The sequence below is a fragment of the Peromyscus leucopus genome, chromosome 3, assembly GCF_004664715.2.
Source record: "Peromyscus leucopus breed LL Stock chromosome 3, UCI_PerLeu_2.1, whole genome shotgun sequence".
NCBI lineage: Eukaryota > Metazoa > Chordata > Mammalia > Rodentia > Cricetidae > Peromyscus > Peromyscus leucopus.
Window position 1 is genome coordinate 53,343,025 of NC_051065.1, and position 13,353 is coordinate 53,356,377.

The window sequence follows — 13,353 nt, forward strand, 5'->3', positions numbered from 1 at the left end:
CTAGAGTTTGCATTCATTTATCAAATATAAATTGGCACATGTTACATGCTAGACTTGACCCTCTAAGTGCAGATAAACACAAATCCTTTCCATTCCTCTCTCCTAAAGAAGTGGGTGTAGGTGGGGGGTGGTCAACTGTTTGGGACAGTATCTGCTCTCATCTCCTTTCCCACTTCAGGTCCTAAGAAATACAAAAATAATGACCCACAGAACACTGTCTGCTAGAATTTATGCAGACAAGAGGAATCCATGTAAGATATCAACTAGAGTAAGAGGCAGGAAAGAGGGGCCAGCTCTCTATTCCATCCAAGTCAATGACCTTCTGACAATTACAAGCATGTTTCTCACCTACCAGCAAGAAGACATTTGCTGATTGAGACAAAGCTGGTCCATCATGCTTTCAAAGTTTGCTTCCCAATTCCAGCAAAAGAACAGCTCGTAAGCAATTTGTCCGTGTGGCAGGATATCTCTCTCACAAGCAGCTTTCCCACTCTGAATACTACAAACAGATCTTTTATTTGTTGACACACAGGCCCTGGACATTCATGAAAACAAGATGTTCTTTTGCTGTTTTTCTAGTTAAACAGATTTAAGTCAGGGTCTCAGACAAATTTTAAAAACAGATGTTACATAGCAAAAAAAAAAGTTTGCACTGACCCTAGCAAGGAGAGGCTGTCTCACTTTAACTTGGCTATCCTTTGGTAGCCCGAGGAGTGATCAAAACACACCTTAAAACAGGAAGCAGGGGCAACTTGAGGATCACTACTGTCCCCATTTAGTGAAGCCTCATAGGTCAGGGGAGCTGTGGGGCACCTAGGATCCTGGTTTGGAGAGTGCATATCACTGAGAGGGCTAGTGACTGGGAGGTCTAGGTGTCCGAGGAGGCGGCTGAGAACAGATAACCTCCTTCACATGGGCCACCATCCTCTGAAGACAGTAGCCTTCCCATGGCTGTTTCTCATGTTCCACCCTCAGAGACAAACACAGCTCTCAGTCAGGAGAATCTTGGAACGATTCAACGATTCATTCTCATTTCAACCTCTGAGTCCTGTTTTTGCTCTCCTGTGTCCTGAAGTGCCCAATGTTCTTTTTTCCCCCCACATCTCATAATCCCCCCCCCACAGGATCTGGCTCAACTCTTATATTAACACAGAACATCGCTCCCCTTCTCCCCACTGACATGTCAGCCCTGCTGACAAAGAACTCATTGTATAGACCAGGAACTTGTAGCGATCTTCCTGCCTCTGCCTCCCAAATGCTAGTGTTATAGGCATGACCACAGTTGCCAATATTGTTCTTAATATTTAATACTACACAGCTTGGCTATTCAAGTATTTCCTAATTTCTCTTTGCTTTGACTGTATCTGAGGCTGTTCAGTGTTAGGGCTTTGATATCCCCTTTCATTCTTGAGTATTTGCTAGGTGATTATAGACACATGGAAATATTTGCTGAGTTGGATTTATTGAAAAACATTGAATAATGTGCTTCTTTGCTTCCACACAAGTACTTATTCCACTCATCTAGTTCCCATTTGCTTCCTGTAGCTTCTAGTATAGAAGTAGGGGCAGGTGGGTTCATTGGAACACTGCAGTTAGAGCATTGGGGCATGCTATAACGTACCCCATAGTTCACTTCTCATCCAGCTCATCTCCTTACTCCTATGAGCTGGAAAACTGCTACTCATCCTAGGAATACTTGCTTATCATGTCATCATTCATTTATACCAGGCATGACAAACAAAATGCTTTTAAAGAAGTAAATATTTTAGAAGAGGTGGCTTTTGGAGAAATAGAAAACATATGCATCCCCAAGAACATTCAAATCCAATTCAAAATGTAAACAAACAAATAAAGTAACAACAACAACCAAAACCAAAACCAACCAACCAACCAACCAACCACCCACCCATCCAAAAAAACATCAAAAACATACTATGCAAGGAAGCACATTTTCAGGGCACCATGGACTTCCAGTTGCTGGTTTGTGACCCTTATTTTTCATGATATCTAACCATAGGCCAGTCCCACCTCAGTAAGAAGCTCCAAGAACAGACTCATAATGATGTGTTCATATGAACTCAATATAATCCTATACAAGCTTAACTCAGACCAAAACATTGATTTAGCTAATAGATGAAGTTTATAAATGCCAGTGTTAGGTCCTTGTAACAATCTTTATTGTCTTCATTTCTTATACACAGATATCAAAACTCAGAGAAAGTGAGTTAGTTACAAAAGGTCATAGAGCTAGTTAGTGGTAGACTCGGGATTAATAATCAGGTAACCTGGTCCCACAGTGTGTGTTTTCAACTGTACCACTCAGCTACACAAGACTTGCAAACGGATGAAAGAAGAGAGACAGGAACAAGGACTTCAGTGATGAAATGATCATACGACAGTCTGGAAGAGTTTAGATGTGCCTACACAATCTTCCCAGGAGCCATTTCCTGTCAGAGGATTTTGGTTTGCTTGCTATTAGGGTAACTTCATACTTGATGTTTATTAATGAAGTAAAAATGAATCTCTTATTTGTGTTCATTTGTGCTTTGGCAAACTGATTTATTATTTCACTTAAGTGGGAGACACTTGAGAAAATAAGCTGAATGCGTTCTAAAACCTTAAGAAAACAAACTACCACACTTCACACTTCGGCCACGTCTTTGCTATGCTCACATAATTAGCTTTTGACATGAATCCAAATCAGGGGAGTTCATCTGTGTCCATTTCTGGGGAGATCTAGGGTTTGTGGGTTATTTTGTACATCTCATTTAAGAGACAGGATATGACATTAATTGGAAGAAATTAGATCTGGAGTTGGGGCCGGGCCCCATCCCAATGAGAGACTCACTGCCTTCACCTCTGATTTTAATGAACATTTGACTCAAATGCCAAGGCAGCCTTCCTCTCCTTTTTATTTCAGTTCATTAGAAACAATTATTATGGTCCTCTTAAATGCCATTCAGATATCAGAATTATGGGAACAAATAATGTAGGGACAATTGGATGTCACTTTAAAAAATGACTTCAGAAAAAGAATGACACATGTTTTGTGACAATGTTTTGCCTATAACCACACAATGATGTATTATAGGTGGATGAGGGGACATGGAAATTTAAAGTATTGTGACCCCTTTGCTAAGATGAGGCTGATGAAAACTATGTAAAGAGTATCAGACACCACAATTTACATCAGTGAGTACATTATTGAATTCACTAAGTTCTCCCTCGCATTGAGTTTTTAAAAGGGTTCATTTCATAGGGAAGAATACTAGAATTGCTAGGCCGGACTTAAAATAGCACTTGAGGTGGAGCTGATCCCACTCAATGTATGTCTGTCGGATGAATGACTCAACAAGCAAGATGAATGCCGGAGGAAGCTTCAGCTAATGGTAACCACAGCCTTCCTCACCATCCTCAACTTACAATTACAACTTTAATTTACAAACTACTGGCCATTTATCTGCGAGAGGCAGTTTAAAAGGTTTCCAGAGTCTCCCTTTGTGACAAATGTCTTTAGATAAACTCTCCTTAATTTACATTATCCTGATAAAGCTGTTGTAACTTGAAGATGTATTTACTTCTCCTGGCCTACCAAGCATCAGTGTTTCCGTCCATTCATGCATCAGTTGTTGGATCTCATGATGGACAGGTGGGACTGGAGCTGTGGTACTCAGCAGTGCTAGAGTATCAGACTGCATATTGCAGCCTGGGAACAGATCCAAGCACAAAACTCGAAACACAATTTCTAATCAATGCATGTGGCGTTTGTACCATTGGAAAGGTAAGAAATCCTAAATGCAGCCATTGTAAGTCAGGGACCACTTGCATTTATAAATTTTGAAAATCTGTAATGAAATCAAGTTAAAAATCATGGTTATAAATACTTATGGGGGTTAGTCTTTGAAGATTTCAAGGAAAATGCTCTTAGCATGGTTCCTTCCTTCAAGCCCAGTGCTTTGGCATCTGCTCCCATTCTGCGTTCTCTGGATTTGAGGAATACGCTCTCCTCCGGTCTTCGGATGCCCCCATCCACAATATATCATTTTTAGTTATTAAATAACAGGACTCGATATTAATGTTGGCCTTCTCCATCCTTTAAGAAAGTGTTTTCAGCCAAAGATATTAAACCACTCTTTCTCCCTGTCAGCAGAGCAGCCAACATCCTGAGATCACAGCTCATTTATACCACACTGGCGTGAATATTCAGACTCCATTTGTCTCCAGCTCTTAAAGGCTGGTGTTAGAATGAATGATGGACTTTTTGTTTAAAATTAGGAAAAGTGGGGGGGAATCTCCCTCTAAGTAATAACTTTAGCCTAAAATATCCATTTCAGGGAATGCAACTCTGCCCTTTCCTCTCAGAAAACTCAATGGAATTAAGATTTAATTTGGCATTGTTGGACTTAGGATATAGAGAATAGTAGGAAGGAAACTGTCTCAACCCACTGCTCCCGATCCAAGCTGAGCATTTGTTCTTTTACTGGAGGGCTGTGGCGCTGAGTCAGGACAGAGGTAAAAGAAGTGTAGGAGTCCGTGGAGTCAGAGCTTACCATTTTGGAACTCCAGGTGAGACTTCCGATGGTTATGTCTCAGATATAAATAGCTCAATCATTCCTTTCTCTTTGCTGAATATTCACTGCGCATATGGGAACCAGGGCCGGAAAGGAACTGTAGACAGGGCTCCTGGCACCATCATCTGCCTTATCCCCGGCTGCTTGTGCCGGCTCTGCCCAGAAACCCTGGCATTCTTTTCCATTAGAAGCTGTGCTGGGCAAGGGTGTGAGCTCTCATGGAAGTTCCTCCGAAGGCCAAGTAGGATTTCTTGGCCGGGGAAACACCACCATTTAGCCAAGCTTACAGGTGTCCACGTGAGAAGCTAGGATTTCTTCTTACTCTCCTAACCCACCAGGTGGGAAGACCCTGAGGACCCGAGCTCCCGTGTCTCCTCAATCCCTAGTCAAATATGACTACATCCAGGTTCATTCTGGACCTGCTTTGATTCTCATGGTAAAGACCAGGAGCAGCCTCCTGTAGGGGAGACTCCTAGACAGACATGGGGTTCCAGGCCTTCCCCCACAAGTCTCATTCTACACACACTCCCAGAAAGTCATAAGGAGACACCATATTTTACATTTAAATCCTATTATACATAACACATTGGAGCAAATCTGAGCTAAGAGACCAAACACTTTGTTAGGCGTGTCCAAGCGAACTCATTCTGCAAAATTCGAGGAAAATGGAAGAAAACAAATTCCCAAACTTCTCTTTCCATCTGAAGCCTCTACTGTTTCTTAACATACTGGCCCATGGTGGTTATAAAGTCTCTCATTCACGATGTCCTGAAACAAGAGCAAAGGCTTCTGGGTGCTTACAACTCAAAGCCTGTCTTTCACAGGCTCACAGGAAAGTGGTCTGTTCCTTCAAGCCTGTCAGGTGACTGGACTTAATGAGGCACAGTTGGGAGGCACCTATGCTGGCCGCCGGCCACCATTCACTGCAAGGCCCCGGCACAGCTCTTTCTTTCAAATTTTCCTCTTTTATAGAAATAGAAATTTGTGTAAAATTCCAGAACCAAGTATCAGTGGCATTTTGAGGTACCTCCCCAGCAATGGGCATCTACTTCCTGCCTACTTTAGGACCATAAGGAAGGAAGTGTGGGAGTAAGTACTTGAAGAAAGCTGGTATTGAAAGTGTGGGGGTATGCAGAGAAGGTGCTGTAGACCTCAGATAGCCTTTCCTGCCAATAGTCACACACACACACACACACACACACACACACACACACACACACCCCACCCCTCAAGAGAGGTTCTGCTAAAAGAGAACCAAGGACATAAGGAAGAAAGAAGGAAGAGGAATAGGGGACAATTGATATAATCCTGAAGCAATAATTGCCTGAGAATGGTGCTAAATTCCTGAAGAAAAAAAAACAAAAAAACAAAAAACAAAAAACAAACCAAAAACCTTCTTTCAATTAAGGCCACCCCCCTCCATTTCCTCTGCCTTCTCTATCCTGTCTAAGGAAGCTCCTCTTTGCACTCCTCCAGTGCTTTGGCTGGTAGTCTTGTGGTGATTTAAATAGGAAACATGCCCCCCCCCGCCCCCTCCCCCACCCCCCCTCTAGTCACATGTATTTAAAACTTGGTCCCTGATTGGAGGTGCTGTTTGGGGAGGTTATGGAACTTTTAGGACATGGAACCTCGCTGGAGGAAATATATCACTGGGGGCAGGTTTTAGCGTGACCCCACTTCCAGCTCACTCTCTGTTTTCTGTTTACCTTTGAAATGTGATCTTTCAGCTTCCTGCTCCTGCCTCGCTGCCATGTGCCCCTGCATGATGGACTCTCACCCCTCTGGAGCAAAGAGCCGAAACAAACACTTTTGTCTACAAGCTGCTTTTGCTGGAGGTGTTTTATCACAACAGAAAAGTAACTGGTACACTTGTTCAGAGAGTTTGCTGCGTATTGCTCCGGTAATCACTAGCCTTTTTGCAACAGGGAGCTTATGGGCTCCATGTGGCTCCGTTATCCTCTTTATTGCCTCAAGGTGATAGTATTAGTCATAGGGAGTAAAGAGTCCATTACTGAAAAAGGAGCAATGAGACGGAAAGTCATTACAAAACAGGAAAACATTCCTTAAAACCTCGATGGCATCTACCGATCCACTGAGTGCTAACTAAACGACCAGGGCTGTGGCAGGCAGGCTGGTTTTTCATGATGTACCTTTGCATGCAAAAATTTAGCAAGAGGTTGTACAACTCCCGTAAGCAGAGCCCAAAGAAACAAACTCTACTCACAGGGAAGCAGTCAGATGCCTACTTCTGAGTCTTTGAACACCAACTCTCGTGGGTTGAATGGGATGATCTTGAAATCTGTTATTGATTATCTGGAATACAAGGGAAGATCGGAAGATAAGTAGAATAAATAACCTATAGTTAGTGTAGAGTAGATATTCATTCTCATGCCTTTATTTATTATTTTGTGAGTGTGTGGGCACATGTGTGCCACAGCGTATGAGTGGAGGTCAGATGACAGCTTGGACCGTGAGGGTTCTGGGGATTGAATGTGGGTCATCAGGCTTGGTGGCAAGGTATTTGACCCACTGAGCCATCTCAGCAACTCTAGAGCGTGTGTATTTAAAACACCCATTCCCTCTCAGGTACCACTGGTAGTTGGACACTGAGGAGAGAACACAGGCCTGATATAAATGCTTACTGTGACTGGGGAGATAGCTGGGCTGGTAAAAGTGCTTTGTGTGAAAACCTGACCACCTGAGTGTGGATCCTCAGAACCCAAGTAAAGGTAGAGGCAGTCATCCAAGGGACTGTAACCCCGGGGGAGATAGGAGTTGAGGACACGAGAATCTTCAGAAGCTGTCTGTCCAGCTAGCCTGACAAAGAAACCCTGGTCAAGGATGGTGGAAAGGTGAGAATTGGCAGGAAGGTTGTCCACTGGCTTCCACAAATGCATCACATATACATGAATAAGCCATATGCACTTGCACACACACACACACACACACACACACACACACACACACACACACGAGGAGGGGATTATCGTACATTTTCACTTTAAAGAAAATAAATGTAATAATTACAGAATCTAAATGATGAGGCCTAAGAGGATGCATGGCTGTATATTTGCTCTGACAGGACCAATGTTATTTGTCTAGCTTCTGCTTCTCTGCTCCTAATACATTTGGCATTTTAATTTTTTTAAAAACAGAGTTAGTAAAGGGAAGAAAATGCTATGTGTAGGTGGAAAGCCCATTTTTGGTCTAGTGGGTATGTGTGTGTGTGATCTGTCCTGTGAGTGAGACAGAAAAACAAAGTAAATAACAAAGGAACTAAAAGAGAGTCAAGAGAGTGCTATGCTCATATTGCACGTCTAAAAATGAGTAGATGGATTTTCTGCTCTGTTTCAGGGTAATCACTGTCAGTGGGAACCAGCCCTCACCTTATCACTTCAAGCCACAGCTGACGGTGCAATGCCCAGCACAGACATTCTGGCTGACCTTCCTCTGAAGCACTTGCCAAGCTGAGTCTAGACCAGACATAGTTAAGGAAGGAAAAGGCTAAGGTAAAGGGAGGGAGGGAGGGAGCTAGACACACGTCCAATGAGCCTGTCTTCCTTCCCCAGTCCCTAGTGAGCTGGTGGCAAACAGCCAGGCACTATTTATCGCTCCTTGGACATAACCATCTACCCAGGCGTTGGGAGAAATGGGTTTTACATGAAAACATTCACTATGGGGGAACGGAGGTGTGCAATGAAAGCAAAGGAGAGATTGTCTCCTTCGCATCAGATTTTAAGCTCTCCTAAAACAGTGATTTTCTTGGGCCCTGAAGAAGTGGCTAAGTGAACTCTTTGGTGACACAAGAAGTAGCAATTAGCATGTTTCTTGGTAAAAATTGGTTAAAACCATATGCAGGGGGCTCTATAATCATATGTGAATTTTCTGTTATTAAGAATGTTTTTAGGTATGATTTTCGAAATGGATGCCAAGGGAGAGTTTCAGATAATGACTTACTGTAACCAAGCATCACTGCAAAAGTTAAATTAGGAATTTAATGAGAAATAGATGGTGCTTTAGCCACCATGAAGAACCAGTTGAAGAATGAATTTAACATGTTACCTTCCACAGCTGAATTAGGGCCCCTTGATGTCAACATTATGATTTCTATCAAACAACTGTGATTGTGAAACTCATCCACAATGTTCAGTTCCCCCAGGGATTCAGGGAGAGTCACTCAGAAGGGGTCTTCAGAAGTGTTATCTTTGCTGGCAAACATGAGGGTATGGGTGGCTGGTGACATTGTCCCACCCATAAGAGGGTTCCATTTAGTGCCCAGAAGGACGACAAATACTTTGTGTTGTAGATTATGTTGGGAGGCACTTCTCCACACTTGGGAAACAAGAAGAGTACTTTGTGGTTTTACACAAATTCCGTTGAGTCTTCCATTCTAGATAATAAGATGGACCATTATTTAATGACAGGGGTGAGAGCTACGGGACACAATGCTTGAAATGGGAAAGGAATGGGAGGCAGCTATTTTAGTCTCAGTTGGCAGGAAGTCAAGTACCTTGTGGAGATGGATATTAAAATAAGATATTTAAAAATAGATCTGTGGAGTTCAGTCCAAATGAGTTGGTGGCAATAAAACATGAATACTTGTTTCTTTCTCACATTTATAATTGAGTATGGAAGTTAGACGTTTGTTAGAATAAAGGGAATTCTAGGGAATTTTGGGGCATTCAGGCCATTTAAATAAACACCGATGAGTAGATGGATATTGAACAAGTCACTTAACCACTCCTGGTCTCTCAGTTCCTCAGCTCAATATGAAGTATTTGGAGTGTGTTTTTAAGAGATCTTCAACTCAGATGCTTTATATATGATCATATGATCTTTTAAGGAAAGAGCTGTGTTATGTATCTCAACACTTGTGAAAGACCCTGTAGTTATAAATAAAAAGCCAACTGCACTCTCCTCCTTCCCCAGACCACCTGGTCCTATCCCATCCCTGTCATTTCTAAGAGATGTGTGTGTGTGTGTGTGTGTGTGTGTGTGTGTGTGTGTGTGTGTGTGTGTGTGTTTTCTGAGGCAGGGTTTATCTGTGTAGCCCTGGCTGTCCTGGTACTCACTTTGTAGACCAGGCTGGCCTCGAACTTAGAGATCCTTCTGCCTCTGCCTCCCAAGTGCTGAGATTGATTGAACTACTATGCCTGGCCTAGGATACATGTTTCTGAAATTGAATTTCATTTTCTTTTTCTTTCTTTCTTTTTTATTTTTTGAGACAGGGTTTCTCTGTGTAACAGCCCCAGATGTCCTGAAATTCACTTTGTAGACCAGGCTGGCCTCAAACACATAGAGATCCACCTGCCTCTGCCTCCCAAATGCTGGGCTTAAAGTAAGATAAATATGTTTTATATCTCCCTGAGAAATAAAAACATTCCATATAACAATGTTGAGAGCTTTCTGAGTGTGTACTATGTACAAGGAACTTGGTATGTATTCTCTTGTTTAATTTGCCATCTGAAAGTAAAGAAACGGATTCAAGCTCATTGTTGCACAGTTAATAAATGATAGAGTTGAAATGAAACCCATAATGCCTTACTCCAAAGCTTTCTCCCTGACTGAACCCCTGGAGTTTTCACAACTTCCAAGGCTTTTCTAAGACTAGTTACAAAAACTATCGTGAAGCAGGCTTTTGATGAGTTTGTTTTGAGTGTAGATTGACCGACAGAGATACCGAGAGTAGATCAGCATGGAGCAGTCCCATGTTATTATCGGAAACAACTGAAAAACTGCAATAAAAATATAAGAAGGTCATTCCTACGGCATCGGAAAGCTGCTGCAGTAACCTGAACTTCAAGGCTCTTTCTTTTCAACAGAGTGTGTGTGTGTGTGTGTGTGTGTGTGTGTGTGTGTGTGTGTGTGTTTCTTTAAGTCAAAGGTCAGGTGGATATAGGTGTGTGCACTTATATCTGGGCCCTCAATTCTATTTCTATGGTCAATCTGTCTGTCTAAATGCCAGTACCATGCTGGTTTATTACTATAGCTCTATAGTGTAACTTGAACCAACTCCTAACAATTTATTTCCTTTAGCTTAGTGTATCACTCAACCCTTGCCAAAGACGCTGCTTATAGAAGGAGATGGTGTTCTGCTGGTCAACATGCAGAGAATGAGAGACTACTAAGTGCTCAGCCCTAACCAGGATGTCTATATCACACATCCTCTTTCTCCTGAGGCTCAGAAATTTTGGGGGAAGAGGAGGGTAGAAAGATTGTAAGGATCAGAAGCTGTGGGTGGCTATAAGGAAACCTTCTTTCAGGATGCAGCAGGGCAGTTACACAGAAACTCACAATGGTTGTGACAGCACACACAAGATCTGCACAAGATCAGGCCAGGTAAAGTCCCAGTGTGGAATGGAGGGGTGGTCACAAACTCCTACCCCTGCCTGAGGAACTATTAGCAACTGATGGTTGCCGGGAGAGGGGGTTTTCTTCAAGGACACATCTCCTTAGAGCAGTGGTTCTCAGCCCTCCTGATTGACCTTTTAATACAATTCCTCATGTTGTGGTGACCTCAACCATAAAATTATTTTTATTGCTACTTCACAACTGTAATTTTACTATTGTTATGAATCATAATGTAAATATCTGTGTTTTCCAATGGTCTTAGGTGACCCCCATGAAATGCTCCCAAAGGGGTCATGAACCACAGATTGAGAAACATCGGTTTAGAGGCTACCCATGTCCCAGTAGTTGGCCCTCAACCCCTTCCCACACAGGCATCACTGAGCAGACTCAGCGGGAAACAAACAAATACCTCATGATGTTGGGAAATACAGTCAAGAAGAGATGAGGGAGGAATGGGAAGAGAGGGAAGTGCCGTGGACTTGATCAAAACACACTGGATACACACAAGCATGTCTCAACCAATTAAAAGAAGATACCCAGCCAGCAAGATGGCTCAGCAGGCAAAGGCACTTGCTGCCAAGTCTGACAACCTGAGTTTGATCCTCAGGACCCACATGGCAGAAAGAGAGGATCAGATCTCACAAGTTGTCACACTTCCCTCAAACAAATAGATGTAAAAATAAGTAAAAAAAAAAAAAAAAAAAAAAAAAAAAAAAAAATTAATGCCAGTATGTATGAAGGAAAAAATACTACATCAAAATTAAGAACCACAGAGACAAACAAAGGTCTGTGCATAGATTAATAAACATCTGGCTAATAGCTGGGCCTGGTGGCATACGCCTTTAATCCCAGCACTCAGGAGGCAGAGGCAGGCAGATCTCTGTGAGTTTGAGGCCAGCCTGGTCCACAGAGTGAGTTCTGGGACAGCCAGAGCTACATAGTGAGAACCTTGACTCAAAAAAAATTTATATATATATATATATATATATATATATATATATATATATATATATATATATATGACAAAGTACATGAATCCAGAATATATAAAGAATTTCTGAAAATCAATAAGAAATAGATAATCCAATAGGAAAATGGGTAAACTTCCAATTGGTGCTTCACAAAAGAGGATATTAAAATGGACAGTAAGCACCTAAAGAAGCATTCAGCCTCATCTTTTAAGACAGTACACTAAGATCATATGCCTCTAGAATAAAAAAAAAAAATGACTGAAGACCAGTCTGTCAGTGTTGGTGAACAACTGGAACTTCCATTCTTTGCTGTGAGGTTGCAAACCACCAAAATGACTCAGAAATGTTTGGCAGCATTTGCAGAAGACAGAAATCTTGCTCTTAGGTCTACAAGCAAAAAGCCCATATGTACAGATATTTGTCAGACAACATGGACTGGAATCTTCATAGCATCACTTTTCACCATAGTCACAGTGAAAATAACCTTAATGTCCATCAACCACGAAGCAGAGAAACCTTGTCAAGCAAAGAATGAAACACAATATGGCACTGAGAATGTTCTCTACAGGCCTCAGGTTCTCTCTTATCTGAGAGACATGAAGTTGGATGAGAGACCAAAAATCACCACAGTCCATCAATCCAAATTCAAATGTGAACACTGGGTATTAGAGATCAGAAGAAGGTAATAATGGGGTAGCAATGATGGTAGGGAAGACATGACTTTCTCAGGGCATGAAGAGAGCTCCTGAGTGCTAGTGGTACTGCAGATGCTGACTGCATAGGCATATCTATTCTGTGAAAAGTCATCACACCATGCAGTTATGGGCTGTGTGCTTTTCTGCATTTATATGTCATTTCAGGGTTCTTTGTATTGCATGTGCCTAGGCCAAAAGGAAGCCTCAGTCTTCGAGGATGACAAACAGAGGGAGTTTGTGAGCTCAAAGCATACGAAGTCACCAAGGTTCCGTGTCAGCCATCTATTACATCAGTAGTAAAATAACAGAGTAAAAAGAAGGTCTAACAATGAGAGAAAACTTCAAGGCAATGCCAATCAATGCCACAAAAGGAAGGCTGGGATCAATTAGGTCAGTTATTTCTAAATTAAAAGTTGACACTGGGTTATTTACCAATGACTTGGTGAACTTTCCATATATGTATTTTGTCTTGCCACACCTTAGAAGGGGAATACTGGCTATCTTTGCAACTGGTCCATTCCAAAACAATTCAAATACGGGACCACTTCTTATCTTAAGACGATCCAGAATTTCCCAGTCTTCACCGCCAATGCTCACTGTCTACCATGTGTTCTCTTCATAGTCACCAACCCCTTCCCAAACCAGTTTCCAACAGCTGACATGTGTGTCAAAACCTTAAACAAGATATTCTCTGTGCTTTGAAAAGTGTGGATGCATGTTTAACTTTTGCTTGTGTATTTTTGGTAAACTCCATCTGTTGTAGAC

General features: G+C 42.1%; 1 protein-coding gene across 7 annotated transcripts in view; it reads right to left on the bottom strand.

Annotated features, from left to right (window-relative positions):
- Nucleotides 1-13,353, bottom strand: part of Cald1 (caldesmon 1) — a 186,006-nt gene that overhangs the window by 114,146 nt on the left and 58,507 nt on the right. For 6 of the 7 annotated variants that reach the window (XM_037203662.1, XM_028866136.2, XM_028866137.2 and 3 more), the window contains exon 2: nucleotides 6,796-6,884. The exons of the other annotated variant lie outside the window; for it this stretch is intronic. The gene's annotated coding sequence lies outside the window, so the exon portion shown is untranslated. The remainder of the gene's footprint in view (nucleotides 1-6,795; nucleotides 6,885-13,353) is intronic. 7 annotated transcript variants of the gene reach the window in all.